Source organism: Loxodonta africana, chromosome 13, assembly GCF_030014295.1.
Source record: "Loxodonta africana isolate mLoxAfr1 chromosome 13, mLoxAfr1.hap2, whole genome shotgun sequence".
Classification (NCBI taxonomy): Eukaryota; Metazoa; Chordata; class Mammalia; order Proboscidea; family Elephantidae; genus Loxodonta; species Loxodonta africana.
Window position 1 is genome coordinate 94,481,022 of NC_087354.1, and position 14,547 is coordinate 94,495,568.

The 14,547-nt window shown below is 44.9% G+C and overlaps 1 long non-coding RNA gene across 4 annotated transcripts in view; it reads left to right on the top strand.

Annotated features, from left to right (window-relative positions):
• The window catches only part of LOC111749280 (uncharacterized), a 101,641-nt gene that overhangs the window by 22,878 nt on the left and 64,216 nt on the right, over window positions 1-14,547 (top strand). Inside the window, exon 3 of one of the 4 annotated variants that reach the window (XR_010317458.1) lies at window positions 12,992-13,166. The exons of the other annotated variants lie outside the window; for them this stretch is intronic. This is a non-coding gene — a long non-coding RNA (uncharacterized LOC111749280). Of the gene's footprint in view, window positions 1-12,991; window positions 13,167-14,547 lie in introns of those variants that run through there. 4 annotated transcript variants of the gene reach the window in all.

Here is a 14,547-nt window from a genome sequence, read left to right on the forward strand (position 1 = left end):
TTTACTCCACCCATGTCATTAAGGTTGACTCTACTTTGAGGAGGCAGCTCTTCTCCAGTCATGTTTTGAGTGCCTTCCAACCTGGGGGGGTCATCTTCTGGCCATATATCAGTGTTCCGCTGCTGTTCATAAGGTTTTCACTAGCTAATGCTTTCCAGAAGTAGACTGCTGGGTCCTTCTTCCTAGGCTCTCTTAGTCTGGAAGCTCAGCTGAAACCTGTCCTCCATGGGTAACCCTGCTGGTATCTGAATACCGGTGGCAAAGCTTCCAGCATCACAGTGACACACAAGCCCCCACAGTATGACAAACTGACAGACATGTGGGGGTAGCAAACTATGATTTCATTCATCATTTTCATCTTTCGTTTTTTTCAATTAATCAATATTTAGAGAGATTCCATGTGCCAGGAATAGTCTACATCGTGTGGACACAGTGGTGAAAGGTACCCACTGTCCCTGCCATTGTGAAGGGGACATCCAGTGCGGGTGGGAGGGGGACTGGTAAAATGCAGCCCAGAGAAAGGACAGACCATGCTCCAGGAACCACACTGGACTTCAGAGAGCTTTGTTGGCTGCAGTTCATCTGTCCGGCTTCTAGATGTCAGAATGCCCTCAGGCTTAGTGCTTAGTCCTCTCTCTCTCTATTGACACCCTCTCTCTAGGATGCCTCAGTGAGTCCGTGGCTGTCTGTCTGTAGCTGAGGATGCGATGTTTACACCTCCATCCATTTCAACTCCTCCTGGTTCGCGACTTCTATTCAAATGTCAGTCTAACTCTCTGTACCGAGTTCTTCATCTGTCAAATATGCCTTATAATGATACATTCCTCACATGGGTATCATGCAGAGAAAGTATCTTAAGACGGGAGAAGCCCTAACAAGAGTCCTGGCACCAGTAAGTGTTAGCTGTCAGTATTATTACCTGACATCTCTACGTAGATGTCTAACAGCTATGCCATGTTATCAACGCCATGAAACAATTCTTGGTCCCAACCCCATTCCACCCTTATCGATGAATTTCTCAGGGCTTCAGTGATAAAAAAAAAAAAAAAAAAAAAAGAATTTTTTTTTTTTCAGTGATGGGAATGTGTGCGTTTTTCCGTATAATGGACATGGCTGATAGAGGTTGGCCTGGTCCTTCATAATAAGTTGCTCCACAGTTTATATGGGTGGACTCAGACAAGTTATAGCCAGCTAATATAGAAAAAAAAAATAGAACTCTTAGCTGCTCATGTTTGTACTCTCAGTCCAGAATATCTGGTGAGCGTACTATATGGACTGAATTGTGTAACCCCAAAGGTATGTTGAAATCCTAACTACTGTACCTATAAATGTGACCTGATTTGGAAATAGGGGATTTTTAAAATTATTTTAATGAGGGCATACCAGTGTAGGGTGGGTCCTAAACCTAATCCCTTCTGAGTTATAAAAAGAGCAGAATAGACACAGACACAAACAGGGGAAGAGGGAGACAGACAAAGGGGAATATAATCTACAAGGCCAGGAACGCAAAGGGTGCCTGGAAGCTGCTAGAAGCTGAAGTCGACATGAGCCATGCCCTGAATTCCTACTTCTAGCCTCCCGAACTGTGAGAAAATAAGTATCTGTTCTTTAAAGCCACCCAACTGTGTTATTTTTTTCTCATGGCAGTACTAGATGACTAACACATACCCATGGTTATACATGAAGCCTGGTGTAAAATAGTGTTCTCCCCTCCTTGTCTAGCCCACCCGAATCCTGCTATTTCCTTATCAGTGTCCTCTGCTTTCACTAAGAGCTACAACAGAGTCGGTTTGATGCTGATGTATAGAAATGCAGTTTATTTTTTAGTTTATATTTATGATTGACTAGCATTAATTTCAATGGTTTGTAAATTTTTCGTGGAGGCATTTCTTTAATCTATTTTTTTTTATGAATAATAGCAGTTGCAGCTTTTCCTTCTTTTTGTTGTCGTTTTGTTCTAGCTTGGACCTCCAGTGTTAAATATTTAATATAAATAATGATAGAAAGCATCCTTATTTTTTTAATAATTTTTTTCTGCTTTAAGTGAAAGTTTTCAAATCAAGTCAGTCTCTCACACAAAAACGCGTATACACCTTGCTACACACTCCCAATTACTCTCCCCCTAATGAGACAGTCTGCTCTCTCCCTCCACTCTCTCTTTTCGTGTCCTTTTCGCCAGCTTCTAAACCCCCTCCACCCTCTCATCTCCCTTCCAGGCAGGAGATGCCAACATAGTCTCAAGTGTCCACCTGATTCAAGAAGCTCACTCCTCACCAACATCCCTCTCCAACCCATTGCCCAGTCCAATCCATGTCTGAAGAGTTGGCTTCGGGAATGGTTCCTGTCCTGGGGCAAAGGAAGGTCTGGGGGCCATGACCCCCGGGATCCTTCCAGTCTCAGTAAGACCATTAAGTATGGTCTTTTGAGAATTTGGGGTCTGCATCCCACTGTTCTCCTGCTCCCTCAGGGTTTCTCTATTGTGTTCCCTGTCAGGGCAGTCATTGGTTATAGCCAGGCACTGACTAGTTCTTCTGGTCTCAGGATGATGTAGTAGCTGATTCATGTGGCCCTTTCTGTCTCTTGGGCTCGTAATCACCTTGTGTCCTTGGTGTTCTTCATTCTCCTTTGATCCAGGTGGGTTGAGACCAATGGATGCATCTTAGATGGCTACTTGCTAATGTTTAAGATGCCAGATGCCAGTCTTCAAATTGGGAAATCATCTTTATTTTAACGCTAATTAATTTTAAAGAGAATGTCCCACATTTCACCATGAACTATCATGCCAGTTGTATTTTTCCAACTTAAGGAACTCCTTTTCTGGTCCATGATTGCTCAGCGTCCTTATCTCTCAGTGTGATTGGATTTTATCAACTGCTTTGTCCCCATCTCTTGAGATGAGCATGTCTTTTCTTCTTCCATCTATGCTTATGGTGAATTAAATTATCAAATCTTTAATGTTCACTCAAGCTTACATGCTGACGATAAACCCCCTTGATGATGGCGTATTACATGGTTTATACTTTGCTGCATTTCCTTTGCCAGTATTTTATGTAGGTTTTTGCATCTCAGTTACTTGGTGTGCTTGCCCTGTAACTCTTCTTCTACCATCCTTGTCTAATTTGGTGTCAATATTAAACTAGCCTTAGGGATGAAGTAGAGGAGCATGTCATCTTTTTCTCTTCTTTTCTGACTTTGCACAAGATTAAAATGCTCTGTTTCTTGCCTGTTTGCTGCAACCTGAATGAAAGTGGTCTCGGCCTCCTATTTTCTTAGGGAGATCTTGAACTACTGACCCATTTTGTGTAGTGATTAAAGGTCTTTTCTGGTGCTACTTAGAAAAATTTCCACTGCATGTTCTAGGCTGCTAGGATTTCATCTTTAAATGTTATGTTGTTATCACTATTTTCAGTCTCATCCACGTCAATTGATCAATCCCAGATTTTCCTTCATTTTTCCAAAGTCAGACTCTACATCTATTTCTGGCACCAATTCCCTTATCTAAGTCTTATCTGTAAACAAAAATACAACCCAGCCTCTTTGAGTCCATGATGTGAGAATACAGTCTAATATAACTTTTTTTGTAATTGTTCTTGTTAAGTATTTCTCCTCTTTTTTTTTTTTTGTTCATTTCCCACCTATCTAGCAGTTTCAAAGTTGTACACTTCAGGTTGAGGTCATTAGCTGAATTGACTCTCTGCAGGGCCATGGGGTGCCAGTTACAAATGAGCATCAAAAGAGCGCTCCTCTAGGACTAGGAGGCAGGAGGAGGTGTTTGGGCGGTTGGGGGGGGAGGGGACTGGGCAGGGCTGTGTGGAGAGGGGCGCCCAGGGGAGGTGCGAGGTCAGAGGCTGCCCCACCACAATCTCATGCATCAGGAAGGAGCTGGCTGCAGGAGCCTTTTTCCAGAGTCCCAGCCCACCCAGCTCTGCCCTGAACTCAGACCCGCCAGGCTCACAGGTCCCACCAGAACTAGGGGAAGCCTGAGGCTACAGAGGGCAGGACCCATGGTACATCCCTGATCCCAGTCACAGTGCTTATGCTGGGATAGTAGGGCAGAGGAGGCGTATGGGGACTTGGGTCCAGAGGATGACCCAGAAAGGGTAGGAGAGTTGTGGTCACCCTCGGACTCTGGGTCCGCACGTGGAGGGCCCCAGGTTGCACCGCTGGGAGAAGGCAAAGCCACAGAGGCCACACTGCTCACACAAACAATCCCCCACCCCCCTCTGCCCTTTCTCCAGGCAGGACGCCCTCCTGTGCTGCCCTCAGAAGGGCTCTCCAGGGACCACACCCCTAGTTTTTGGAGCAGCAGAGCCTGCCCCAGTCTGGACTAGGGACTTTATTTCCTCCACTCTCACCACTGGCTGAAGGCAGACTCCTGTCTCCACAGACTAAAGAGGAATTATCAAAATGAGCTCGAAACTCTAGATTTGAGTTAAAGATCATAAATTAACACAGAGAAATACAACTTTAACAACAAAGACCTGTTTGGAGCCCCAGTTGCAATTAAAAAAAAAAAAAACTTGAACAGAGGGAGTGATAGAGGCTTCCTTCTTTTGCCACCCTCTCTCCGTGGTCCCAAGCTTTCTCATCTCCCACCTCACAAGACTGTATCAACTGCTTTGAGACTTTTAGAATAAAGATCCTCAGGCATATCACTGCTGTTACCCTGTGAGGATTTCCCGAGTGCTGTGTTAGACTAAGACAGAATCCTCCAGAGGCTTCCGGGGCCTGTGTACTGGACGGTCAACATGCTGAGCTTCAGAGCCCACTTCATTTTTCCTGCAATTGGGCATGACCCCAGGGACATGACCCTGAGAGTGCTGACACTTTCTGAAGCCAGTGACCCTCCCCCTGGGCCTCTCTCTGCCTGGGTCTCAGAATGTGTCAGGCCAACTTGTACCCTCAGAAGTGTTTCTGTTGAAGGACACCTAAACAGCACTGTGTATTTGTGTCCCGCAATCTGCAAAACTGCCTCCCCTGAGTGGGGTGAGGAGCTACTGAAATACTGAAATCATTGAAACTAGCAGAAGCCACAGCTCATGGTGCTGGGAGAAAACTGGGAAGGACGGAGAGGTGAAGAGGCTATAAAGGCCCAGTTGTGAAGGCGACCATGGGCCAGGATGTCCTGAAGTCGCAAAGCTGACCAATACTGAGTGCCCTAAAACCTGCCACTCCTGTGACCATCTCTTCTTTCAATGGACAAAGTCTTCCCCTGCTCTTATGTGCCTGGGCTGGAAGGGCCTTTGACCTATAACATGAAGCAGCCTCCAGAGCCTCTTGGGGCAAGTGATGGTCAAGGAGGCTCTGCCTAACCCCACCCTGCCCTTCCCAGTTGTCAGAGGACCAGGAATTTCAGTCTTCCAGCTCCTGGGCTGATCTAGTGACTTGTAACAGGATTTCGCTGGATCTGGAAGGTGTTGAAGACAGGAAATACTCCTGGGTTTCTTCACCCAGCTGAATGCCTAGTTCCCGGTCTTATTACACAGCTTACATTCAGGATAGGAAGAGGCGTTTGGGGCTTGACACATGACCTCTTAGCAGCGGTTTCTGTTCTGGAGCGAAGAGGTAAAAAGAAGCAGTGTCTACTAAGTCCTTTTCCAAGAGTCTCAGGAAATTCTCACGAAGACCCTCTCAGGTAAGGACTGACGGGAAATGCCTTGGTTTAATATTAAACTTTGCCCTTGACATATTTTGTTTATGGAGGGCATATACAATATTGTCCGCTGAAGGAAGCACTGTAATTCTTATGTAGACTTTATGTAGAATGAGTGTATATAAAACCTAAACTTGGTCCTTAAGCAAGGGGTTACCTCTCAGAGAAGGCCTGTGGGAAGGTTTCTATCAAATTCTGTGGTGCTGCCATTGCTCCAAGGAGCCCAGGTGGTGCCAAGTTTGAGCACTCGGCTGTTAACCGAAGGTTAGTTTTTTGAACCCACCAAAAGGCTCTAAGGAGTAAAGACCTGGCGAACTGCTTCCGTTAAGATTACAAACCAGGAAACCCTATCGGGGCAGTTCTCCTTTTACACTGGGCCACAATGACTCAGAAACCCACTCGATGGCACCTAGCAATAACAACAGGAAGCCATTGCTCCCAATGTGCTTGAGATGCCTCTCTGGGGAAGGCTGACCTTCAGAGCCAGCTCATGGCCACGTGGGAACTGAGACTCATTTTTTGTTACCACACCTTAGTTTCAGTCAGAAAATTTATTTTCCAGTTTATTCACGAGACTTGACTACAGACATCTCTCAGGTATTGTCAAAATTAATTCCATTCTCTAATAATGATTTGCCAGGATGTTATTTCCAAGCGTTTCCAAGAGACTGGAAAAACTTTCCGAAGAGGTTTGTCCAGCGCCATGTTGTGCAATAACTACAGTGTTGACGTAGTATATTTATCCACATAGTTCCCACGTTTTCTGCTTTCCTTAAATAACAACTGAAATTCCAAGTCTACCACCTGAAGTACTTCCTTTAGTGTTTCACTTAGAAGTCTGGTGGTGATGAATTCTCTCAGTTTTCCTTCCCCTAAGAATGGCATTATTTGTGCTTTACTCCTGAAGGTAATGATTGGACATAGAATTCTGGGTTAATATTTCCATCTTTCAGGGTTGAAAAAAGGTTGTTGCACAATCTTTTTTTTTTTGGCTTCCATGGCTTCTGATAGTGAATACAGAGTCATTCAAATTATTTTTCTCAGGTGAAATGTGTTGTTTTCTCTCTAGCTCCTTCCTGAGTATTTTCTTGACCTTTGTTATTCTGCAGTTGATTATGATGTATGGTATTTTTATGCAAGTAACCCATGTTCTATATATATATATATATATGTGTGTGTGTGTGTGTGTGTCAACTGTTTTTCCCCTCCCGGGTATGTCTGTAAGTACAGCACACTGTTTTTTTCTTTTTACATGCTGCTGTTAAAAAAAAAAAAAAATTAGAGTAATGTACTTACAAATATACTTGGGATGTGGGATAAGGCCCACTGGGTTGGCAAAAAAACCCATAACCCGCAGAATATTTTTGTGCAAATACGGTATTGGGGCATGGAATTCTTTAACTTGCTGTGGTTTGCTGAACTTCTTGAATCTGTAAGTTTATGTCTTTCACCACATTTGGAAACTGTTCAGCCAGTATTTTTTCAAATACTATTTTCTTCACCACACATTTTGTCCACTTCTTCTGGAGTTCCAATAAATAAGCTTTTTGTCTAGTTCTTGATGCACTGTCCATTTTTTTGCATATTTTCCTCTCTGTTTGCAGAATGGATATTTTCTACTGCTCTATTTCAAGTATTTAGTTTTTTTCTCTGTCATCACCATTCTGCTATTGTGAAAATATCAACTGAATTTTTGATTTCTACGATTGTACTTTTAACATGTAAAATTTTCATTTGCAAATAGCACCTATTATCTTTCCATTTATTTAAAAAGTGTCCCTGTTATTTCTTGGATTAGAATAGCATTTTAAAATCTGTTTCTTATGATTTTGAGAGTACAAGTCCTGCTTAAATTTTATGGAGAATTTTTTTGTTTTTAGCAGTCAATTGACCCAGTTATGTTCAGGCTCCAAGTTCTGTCCCATCTTCTGTATTCTATGGTTCAAATGTTAGTTCAATTTTTGAAGGCTTTGCAGGTGTATTTAGGTCTAACCTATGTGAGCGCCACTCAGTATGGAACCTTGATGGCATTCTAACCCATAGTGCGGGTCTTAAAGGATTTGATAATGCTTCTTTGGGTCAGGGCAATGGATACGCACCTGGGGGGTGAACCAGGAGTTCATAGCAAGTCTGCAGAATCTCTTTCTTGCACAGCCTCCTCTTTCTCTTTCTCTTCTGCTCTCTGAGTTCAGAAGGAGTGCTTTCCTGGCCCACTGGCGGGAATGCTGGGGCTTTAATCTCCTCATTCTGTTGTGCACATCAGTAACTGGTTCTGCCTATGGGGCCAAAGCACTGGACAACCAGCCAAAAGGCTGGCACTTTGAACGTGTCAAGAAGCGCCTCAGAAGACAAGCCTGGCGATCAGCTTTTGAAAAGTCTCACCTTTTGAGGTAGAATTGACTAGGTGTCAGTTAACAGCAGAGAGAGAGAAAATGTAATGGAGCTTTCTCTACAATATTTGGTTCTTCCATACTCTGGTCAGAGAGAAGGATTCTCCTCTGCCAGAGTTTCAGGTGTCTGCCCACCTGCCCAGCTGCCTGTCTCTCTCCTTTGCAGACCTTCTATCCCATTTATATGAGAGAGGGCTTCTCTCGGGGCTGTTTCTGTCCACAACGGGTGTGCAGCTGTGAGATTTGGGCTCATTTAATTTCAGCCTCTAGAATGTTCATACTTTATGTTCTGGTTCCGCCCCGCCCCCATCCACCTTCAACACTTTCTTTGCAGAGTCCTGAGATAGTGTCCCATGCATTTGTCCAGATACTTAGTTGTCAGATACCAGCATAGCCACAGGGGGAAGTGCTGGTTGTGGTTGGGGGGGAGGGTCTGTACACTGAAGGAGCTGCAAGATCTGGCTGCCTTGTGTGAGCAGGACGGGGGTGTGCTGAGGAGTGGGTGGTGAAGGTGCTGAGTCAAGGGGAGTTTAATATAAAGTTGGGTCAAGGATAGTTTGTTGACAAGGATTTATTGCCATAGCAAGGGTTCTGGAAATGGGTTTAATATGCTGTGGGATTGCTTTTGGAAGCTTAGAAAAGGCAATGGCCCACATTCTAGGAAATCGAAATGCCAGACCTGCTGTGTCAGATGTTGGAAGAGGGATTAAAAGCCTCCAATATGTGGGCATGCCTGAGTTAGTCTTCTATAAGACCATTTCTTGGAGGTCCTGAAGGATACCCATTTCATCAAAAGAATAAAGAATGCGGACATGAGGCAGCACCACCAACATGGAGCTTACCAACATGTATACTTTGTAGGGAGTCCCTGGGCGCCACACACAGTCAAGTGCTCGACTATTGACTGAAAGTTTGGCAGTTTGAACGTACTGAGAGGATCCTTCGAAGACAGTCCTGGCGATCTACTAAAGGATGAAAGCCTTGAAAACACTATTGAATAGTTCTACTGTGCCCACATGGGGTGGTCATGAGTCAGAAATGACTTGATGACAACTAACAGCAACAATCGTCTATAGGCTCAGGTTGTTAGTGGGAGCTGAGCTGCCTAGTAGCAATGCAAATCATGGGATCCCAGCTCAACAGAGGCCAGGTGGGAGTACTTAACTGTCAGAAACAAGTTGTGTGTGATTACAATAATGGTCAGCAGGTCAGAGTAGTAGTTATCTATTGGGGCATAATAGATTCTCCCCAAACTTAGCAGGTGTGAGATAAATGGAAAATTAATATTCAACTCATTCTGATAAATTTGAAACTAGACAAAAATTTTGGTATCACTCAACATAGTTTTAAGGTGAAGGAATAAACTAGAAAATTTAAATAACTAGTATAATAAGAGATTTTTTCAAATAATGGTGATATAATTGCATACCTGAATAAAAGACAAATACATCAAAATCAATGGTTTGTCTCCAATATAGACATGAGGGTCTCAAATTGGCAAGGGTGAGAAGGGCAGACCATTCTCTTGCCCCTACTACTTGACTGGATCAAACTGTGTTCAAAACTGTAAAATATTTAGGAAAACATTGTTTTGACCAGAGCAGCAAAGGACCTCTATGATGAAAACTAATGTACTAAAGTACATAAAATGAAACCTGAATATATGCAAAAAATATGCCGTATTTTCAAATGAGAAGTCTTGTCAATCAAATGGAGGTCCCCAAAACTAATATATAAGTGGAATGTATTTCCAGTCGGAATATTAAGATAGTTGTTTTTGAATTGTATACAGTAATCGTATGCTACAAATAGTACAGTAGATAGCAGAGGATGTTGCTGGTGTTAGGAGACTTGGAGTCCATTTCTGACTCATAGTGACCCCATTTCACTGCCCCAGAGGGTTTTCTAGGCTGTGATCATTATGGGAGCAGAACAACAGGTCTTTCCCCTCAGTGCCCCCTGGTGGGTTCGACCCGCCAAACCTTCTTTGGATTAGCAGATGAGCACTTAATCACTGCAACACTACGGCTGCTTTAAAAGGTATAGAGAAGCAAAACATGAAGTTACCTCTTCAGGTAACAGAACAAATTGATATTACATAGCATAGAAACTGACAAGTCGACCAATGAAACAAAATCTGCTAAGAAGTCACAATAACCATTGATACAAAGGCGGTATTTTGAGAAAATTATATTTATTTAATAAACGGTGCTGACTCAAGTGATCGTTCTGGGGGACAAAGCTTGCAAAAATGTGATACACAAATGATAGATTTGGAAAATCATGTGAAATGGAGATGACAAGACTTAATAACAATTTCCATTTTACACAGAAGGATAAAAGTTAAGCACTTGAAAAATGAGCAGTGAATTCAAACAGATCGTTCACAGCAAATCCACATGCCCAGTAAACATAGTCCAAGTTGCTCAAAAACACTGGTGGTTAAGAAAATATCAAAGTCCCAGTGAAACTGGCACAAATTAAAAATCAACACCATCTATGGCTGGCTGGGCTGTGGGGAGAAGGATACCCTGAGACATGGCTGGAAAGGTGCTTTAGGACAGCCTCTAGGGGAAAGACATGGCCATGGCTCTGTACTTTTAAAACATACTTTGAGCTGGAAATCTCACTCTATGGAGTCTATTCCACAGAAACAGATCCTGTAGTACACAAAGGATAGTTATTATTAGTGTTGACCAAACATTGACTGTACATTGATAGTTGAATGATAGATAACTTATGGTAAAGCTACATCATCAATAAATGAGTTGTAGTAGTTGAGTGGGAAAAATATCTGTGAAGTATTATTGAAGTATTACTGAAAAAATCTAGGTGCAGAGGAGTGTATATAAAATGAGCACATCTGGGTTAAACAATATCAATTGTTTGAATATGCTTGAATACCTGTTTATGTTTATGAGTGTGTATAAGTCCGTGTGCTTGTTTAAGCAAGGATAAGAGAGACTACTTACCACATTGTTAACCTGAATTATCTTGGATTCACTTGCAGGAAAGAACAGGGGGAGGAGAGGTAGAACACGCAGGAAGAGTGGACTTAAAAAGCATGGATGATAATGTTTCCATTTTAGTAGTGTTACATATGGACGAACAAATCTGTCTTAAAGGGAGAAAGCCAGAATATTCCTTAGAAGCAAGGATGGCTTTGGCCATGTTATCAAGAGGGAGGAACCAGTCCCTGGAAAAGGACATCATGCTTGGTAAAGCAGAGGTCCAGGGAAAGAGAGGAAGACCCTCAATGAGATTGATACAGTGGCTGCAACAGTGTGCTCAAATATAGCAAAGATTTTTAGGATTGCACATGACCGGGTGGTGTTTTGTTCTGTGGTGCAAAGGGCCACTGTGAGTCAGAACTGACTTGATAGCTCTGACAAGAACATGTAGAAGTCCAGATAAATTGTACTGAATTGATATCATCTATTTAAATTATTCATGTAAGTTAAAAGATCAAAAAATATAGTGTCAGTGCCATATCTAATGACTTACAGAGAATCAAGGTAGAATATCAAGTGAAATAAGGGGAGAGAGCAATGTGGGTGGAGTGTGACCAGGCTTTCATAAAAGTAAACACCCCAGCAGATGTACTTGTGTACCTGTGACTGTGTATATGTGTCCCTGCAGAGAAACGTAGGGAAGGATACACGTGTCTATTAACATTGGATACCCTGGGGGAGCAGGACCAAATTACATATGAGGGTGGGACCCTGACATAAATTTTTTTGTCACACAAATCTGTGATCTTGCAAATGTGATAAAAAACAATTTCAGAGCTTTGGAAATTCATAAACATCATAGATATATGTATATTTTAACGTGTTTTGTTAGATATTTAAAATAGGTGAAAATTCTCCAGAATGACAGACAAAAGATTTGAATCACTGGCAGGAGAGCACACTGCTGAAAGTAATAATCAGATCCAGTGGATTTCTTGTTGTTCTTGGAGCCAGTGAGTTCTTCTGGTCTCTATAACTGGAAATGACCAAAAATAATTTGGGGAAGTCAGTAGAGTTACCCCTCAAACACGTCTTGCAAGCACACGTCTACAGCTAAATGTAGAAGGCTGGACACCATGTGCAATTCACTAGGTAACTCATGCGCCTCCAGAAGATTCTCTTTCCTGAATATGCTGCTTCCACCTCCTCCCTGCCTAGCCCCACTGGATAACCCACCTTTGTGCATTTTAGGCCCCATTCAGGTCTGAGCATAGATCATAGAGGACATCAACTGGGAAGGTAGCTTTTAAGAAGAAAGATGTTGATGAAAAGATTTCAGAAACCAGCACCTCCCCAGCCAGCCTCGCCCCACCCTGGGAATGCCAACCCCTCCCACCCTGATACCTCTGAGAATCTCTGATTTTTCGTTTTGGATCCTTAGGAGACTGCAGAATTTCCCTGGCCTGAACACCTTGGTTCTTTTCTGCCTGTGACCCTCTGCCTCGCAGGAGCCGTCCCTGTCACTCTGAGGAATACACACAGGACAGACTGTGGACGGAGGTGCCCATCCTAGAGGCCCTGCCCTCCATTCCTCTGCCCCTGGGGGGTTCCCTGTGATACTTGTGGTCTCATTTCTTAGAGAGATGGACACACCCCTGTCATGTCCAGGGCTTCCCCAGACTTGGGATTTGATGTCGCGACTGAGACTGGGGCTTTGTTGTCCACTGTTGAGTCTGGGCCTGAATCTGCCCCTTCCCACCATTACCTCTGATCACCTGTGTTCTCGCTGTTCTCCCTGGGTTTGAAGCCTGTCCTCTCTTTTGGTTCTTTCACCTCAGAGGGCCTTTTTCTTCCAGTTCTTTGACCTCGCGACAGGTCAGATTTGACCACAGGAAAACAAAAAAAAATTAGCAACTTTGTTTGACATGTCAAGAACCGGAATATACAAGCTTGATTTAGGAGAAGAAAAAGTTCCAAAGCTCTACCCCTTACCCTAGGACATGCTCTACAGGAAATATCCTGCAAGCCCTGGATCAACTCTTATCCAGAAATGGTTAACACCCAGGGGGATTTTTCTACACCACCTCCCACTTACATTCCCCTAATGTGGCAAAAAGGATGCATCCCAATCATAAACCCAAATTCACCCTAGGAGACCAGAAGACATGGCTTGGGTGAGTTCCTTTTCCTTCAACCTGCCCTCCTCTCCTCCTACCAAGCCCTGCCTCTTTCTCTGCCTCTATACTGCTGGGAAGGGACCCAGAGTCCTTGGTTTAGGGCTTTATGCCCACTGCTCACCTGCAGACATGTTTCCCAACAGCCTGCCATCTCTCTGATTCCTTCTCCTCCAAAGAACTCAGTGACACCCCCTTCACCATCACACCTCAGCAGGGCCCCCCCCCCACCAATCCTCCCAAGTCCCACTGAAATCCCATTTCCCTTTCCCTATTTATGCTGCGCTCATCCTTAGGGTCCCAAGATCTCACCATCCAGATGAGGCCTGTCCTGTCCTCTCCTGGGCCAGGGGAGCCTCTGAGGGGACCTGGTGTCTGCGGTCAGCTATCTGGGGCTTCTTCCATCCAGATCCCCCTTAGGGCTGGAGTTCTCTGTGCACTTGGGTTGGGAGGGTTGGGGTCACAGGGGAAGGAGGGTATGATCTTCCAGGGAAGCTGGGTGAAACGAACCTGAATGGAGGTCTCTCCTGAAGGGCCCACGTTTCCAGCCCAAAGGCCCTGCTCCTCCTAGTCCCGGGGTTCTAGCACGTCTTCAGGCGCTTCCCCCTCTGGCCTCGGTGGTGCGCCTGCTCCTTCTGCAGCCTGGTCTCCTGCCTCTTCAGCCTGTCCAGCTGGTGCCTCAGCCTCTTCAGTTCTTCTCTCTGCTTCTCCAGCTGCTCCTCCAGGCGTCTGCAGACCGCTCTCTTCTCCCTCACCTCTCTCTTCTTGGCGGCCATCAGGCAACGCCTGGCCAGCTGGTGGCAGCGTCTGGGCCTGCGCTGCACTGAGCGTGGCAGCCGCCTCTCCAGCAGCTCTTCAAAGAAGACCCGGCAGCTGAAGCCCTGGCTCACACCATGCTCCGCATGGGCCACGAGGGCCTCCCGGGACTCGAACACGCGGCAGCAGGCCACGCAGCGGAAGCCGTGCTCACGGGTCACCAGCCACTCCGGGGTGGTTGCGCGGGGTCTCTCAGCATGCTCCTCCCGTTGGTCAGTGGGCTCCTGGGTACAGGTCTGGGGCCCCTCCTGCCAGGGCTCCAGGTTGCTGACCAGGGATTCAGTGTTGGCCAGAGTGGGGGCAGAGCCGATGGTGCTCTCCTCAGAGAGCTCGGCTTCAAAGACCTGGGGCATTTTGCCCACGGGGTCAAAGGAGGTTTTGGTCTGCCAGGAGACCGCCACCCCCTTGACCGCGCGCACCTTGGTGAAATATGCGCACCTGACCCATGGCTTTCCTGGGGCAGCCCCGTAGCTGGAGGAGTGAGAGGTCTGCTCGGTGGAAGATAAAGGAGAAGGGTTCTCGGATTGTTTTAGAATCTTCCTGGGCCTGGAGCTTCGACTTTT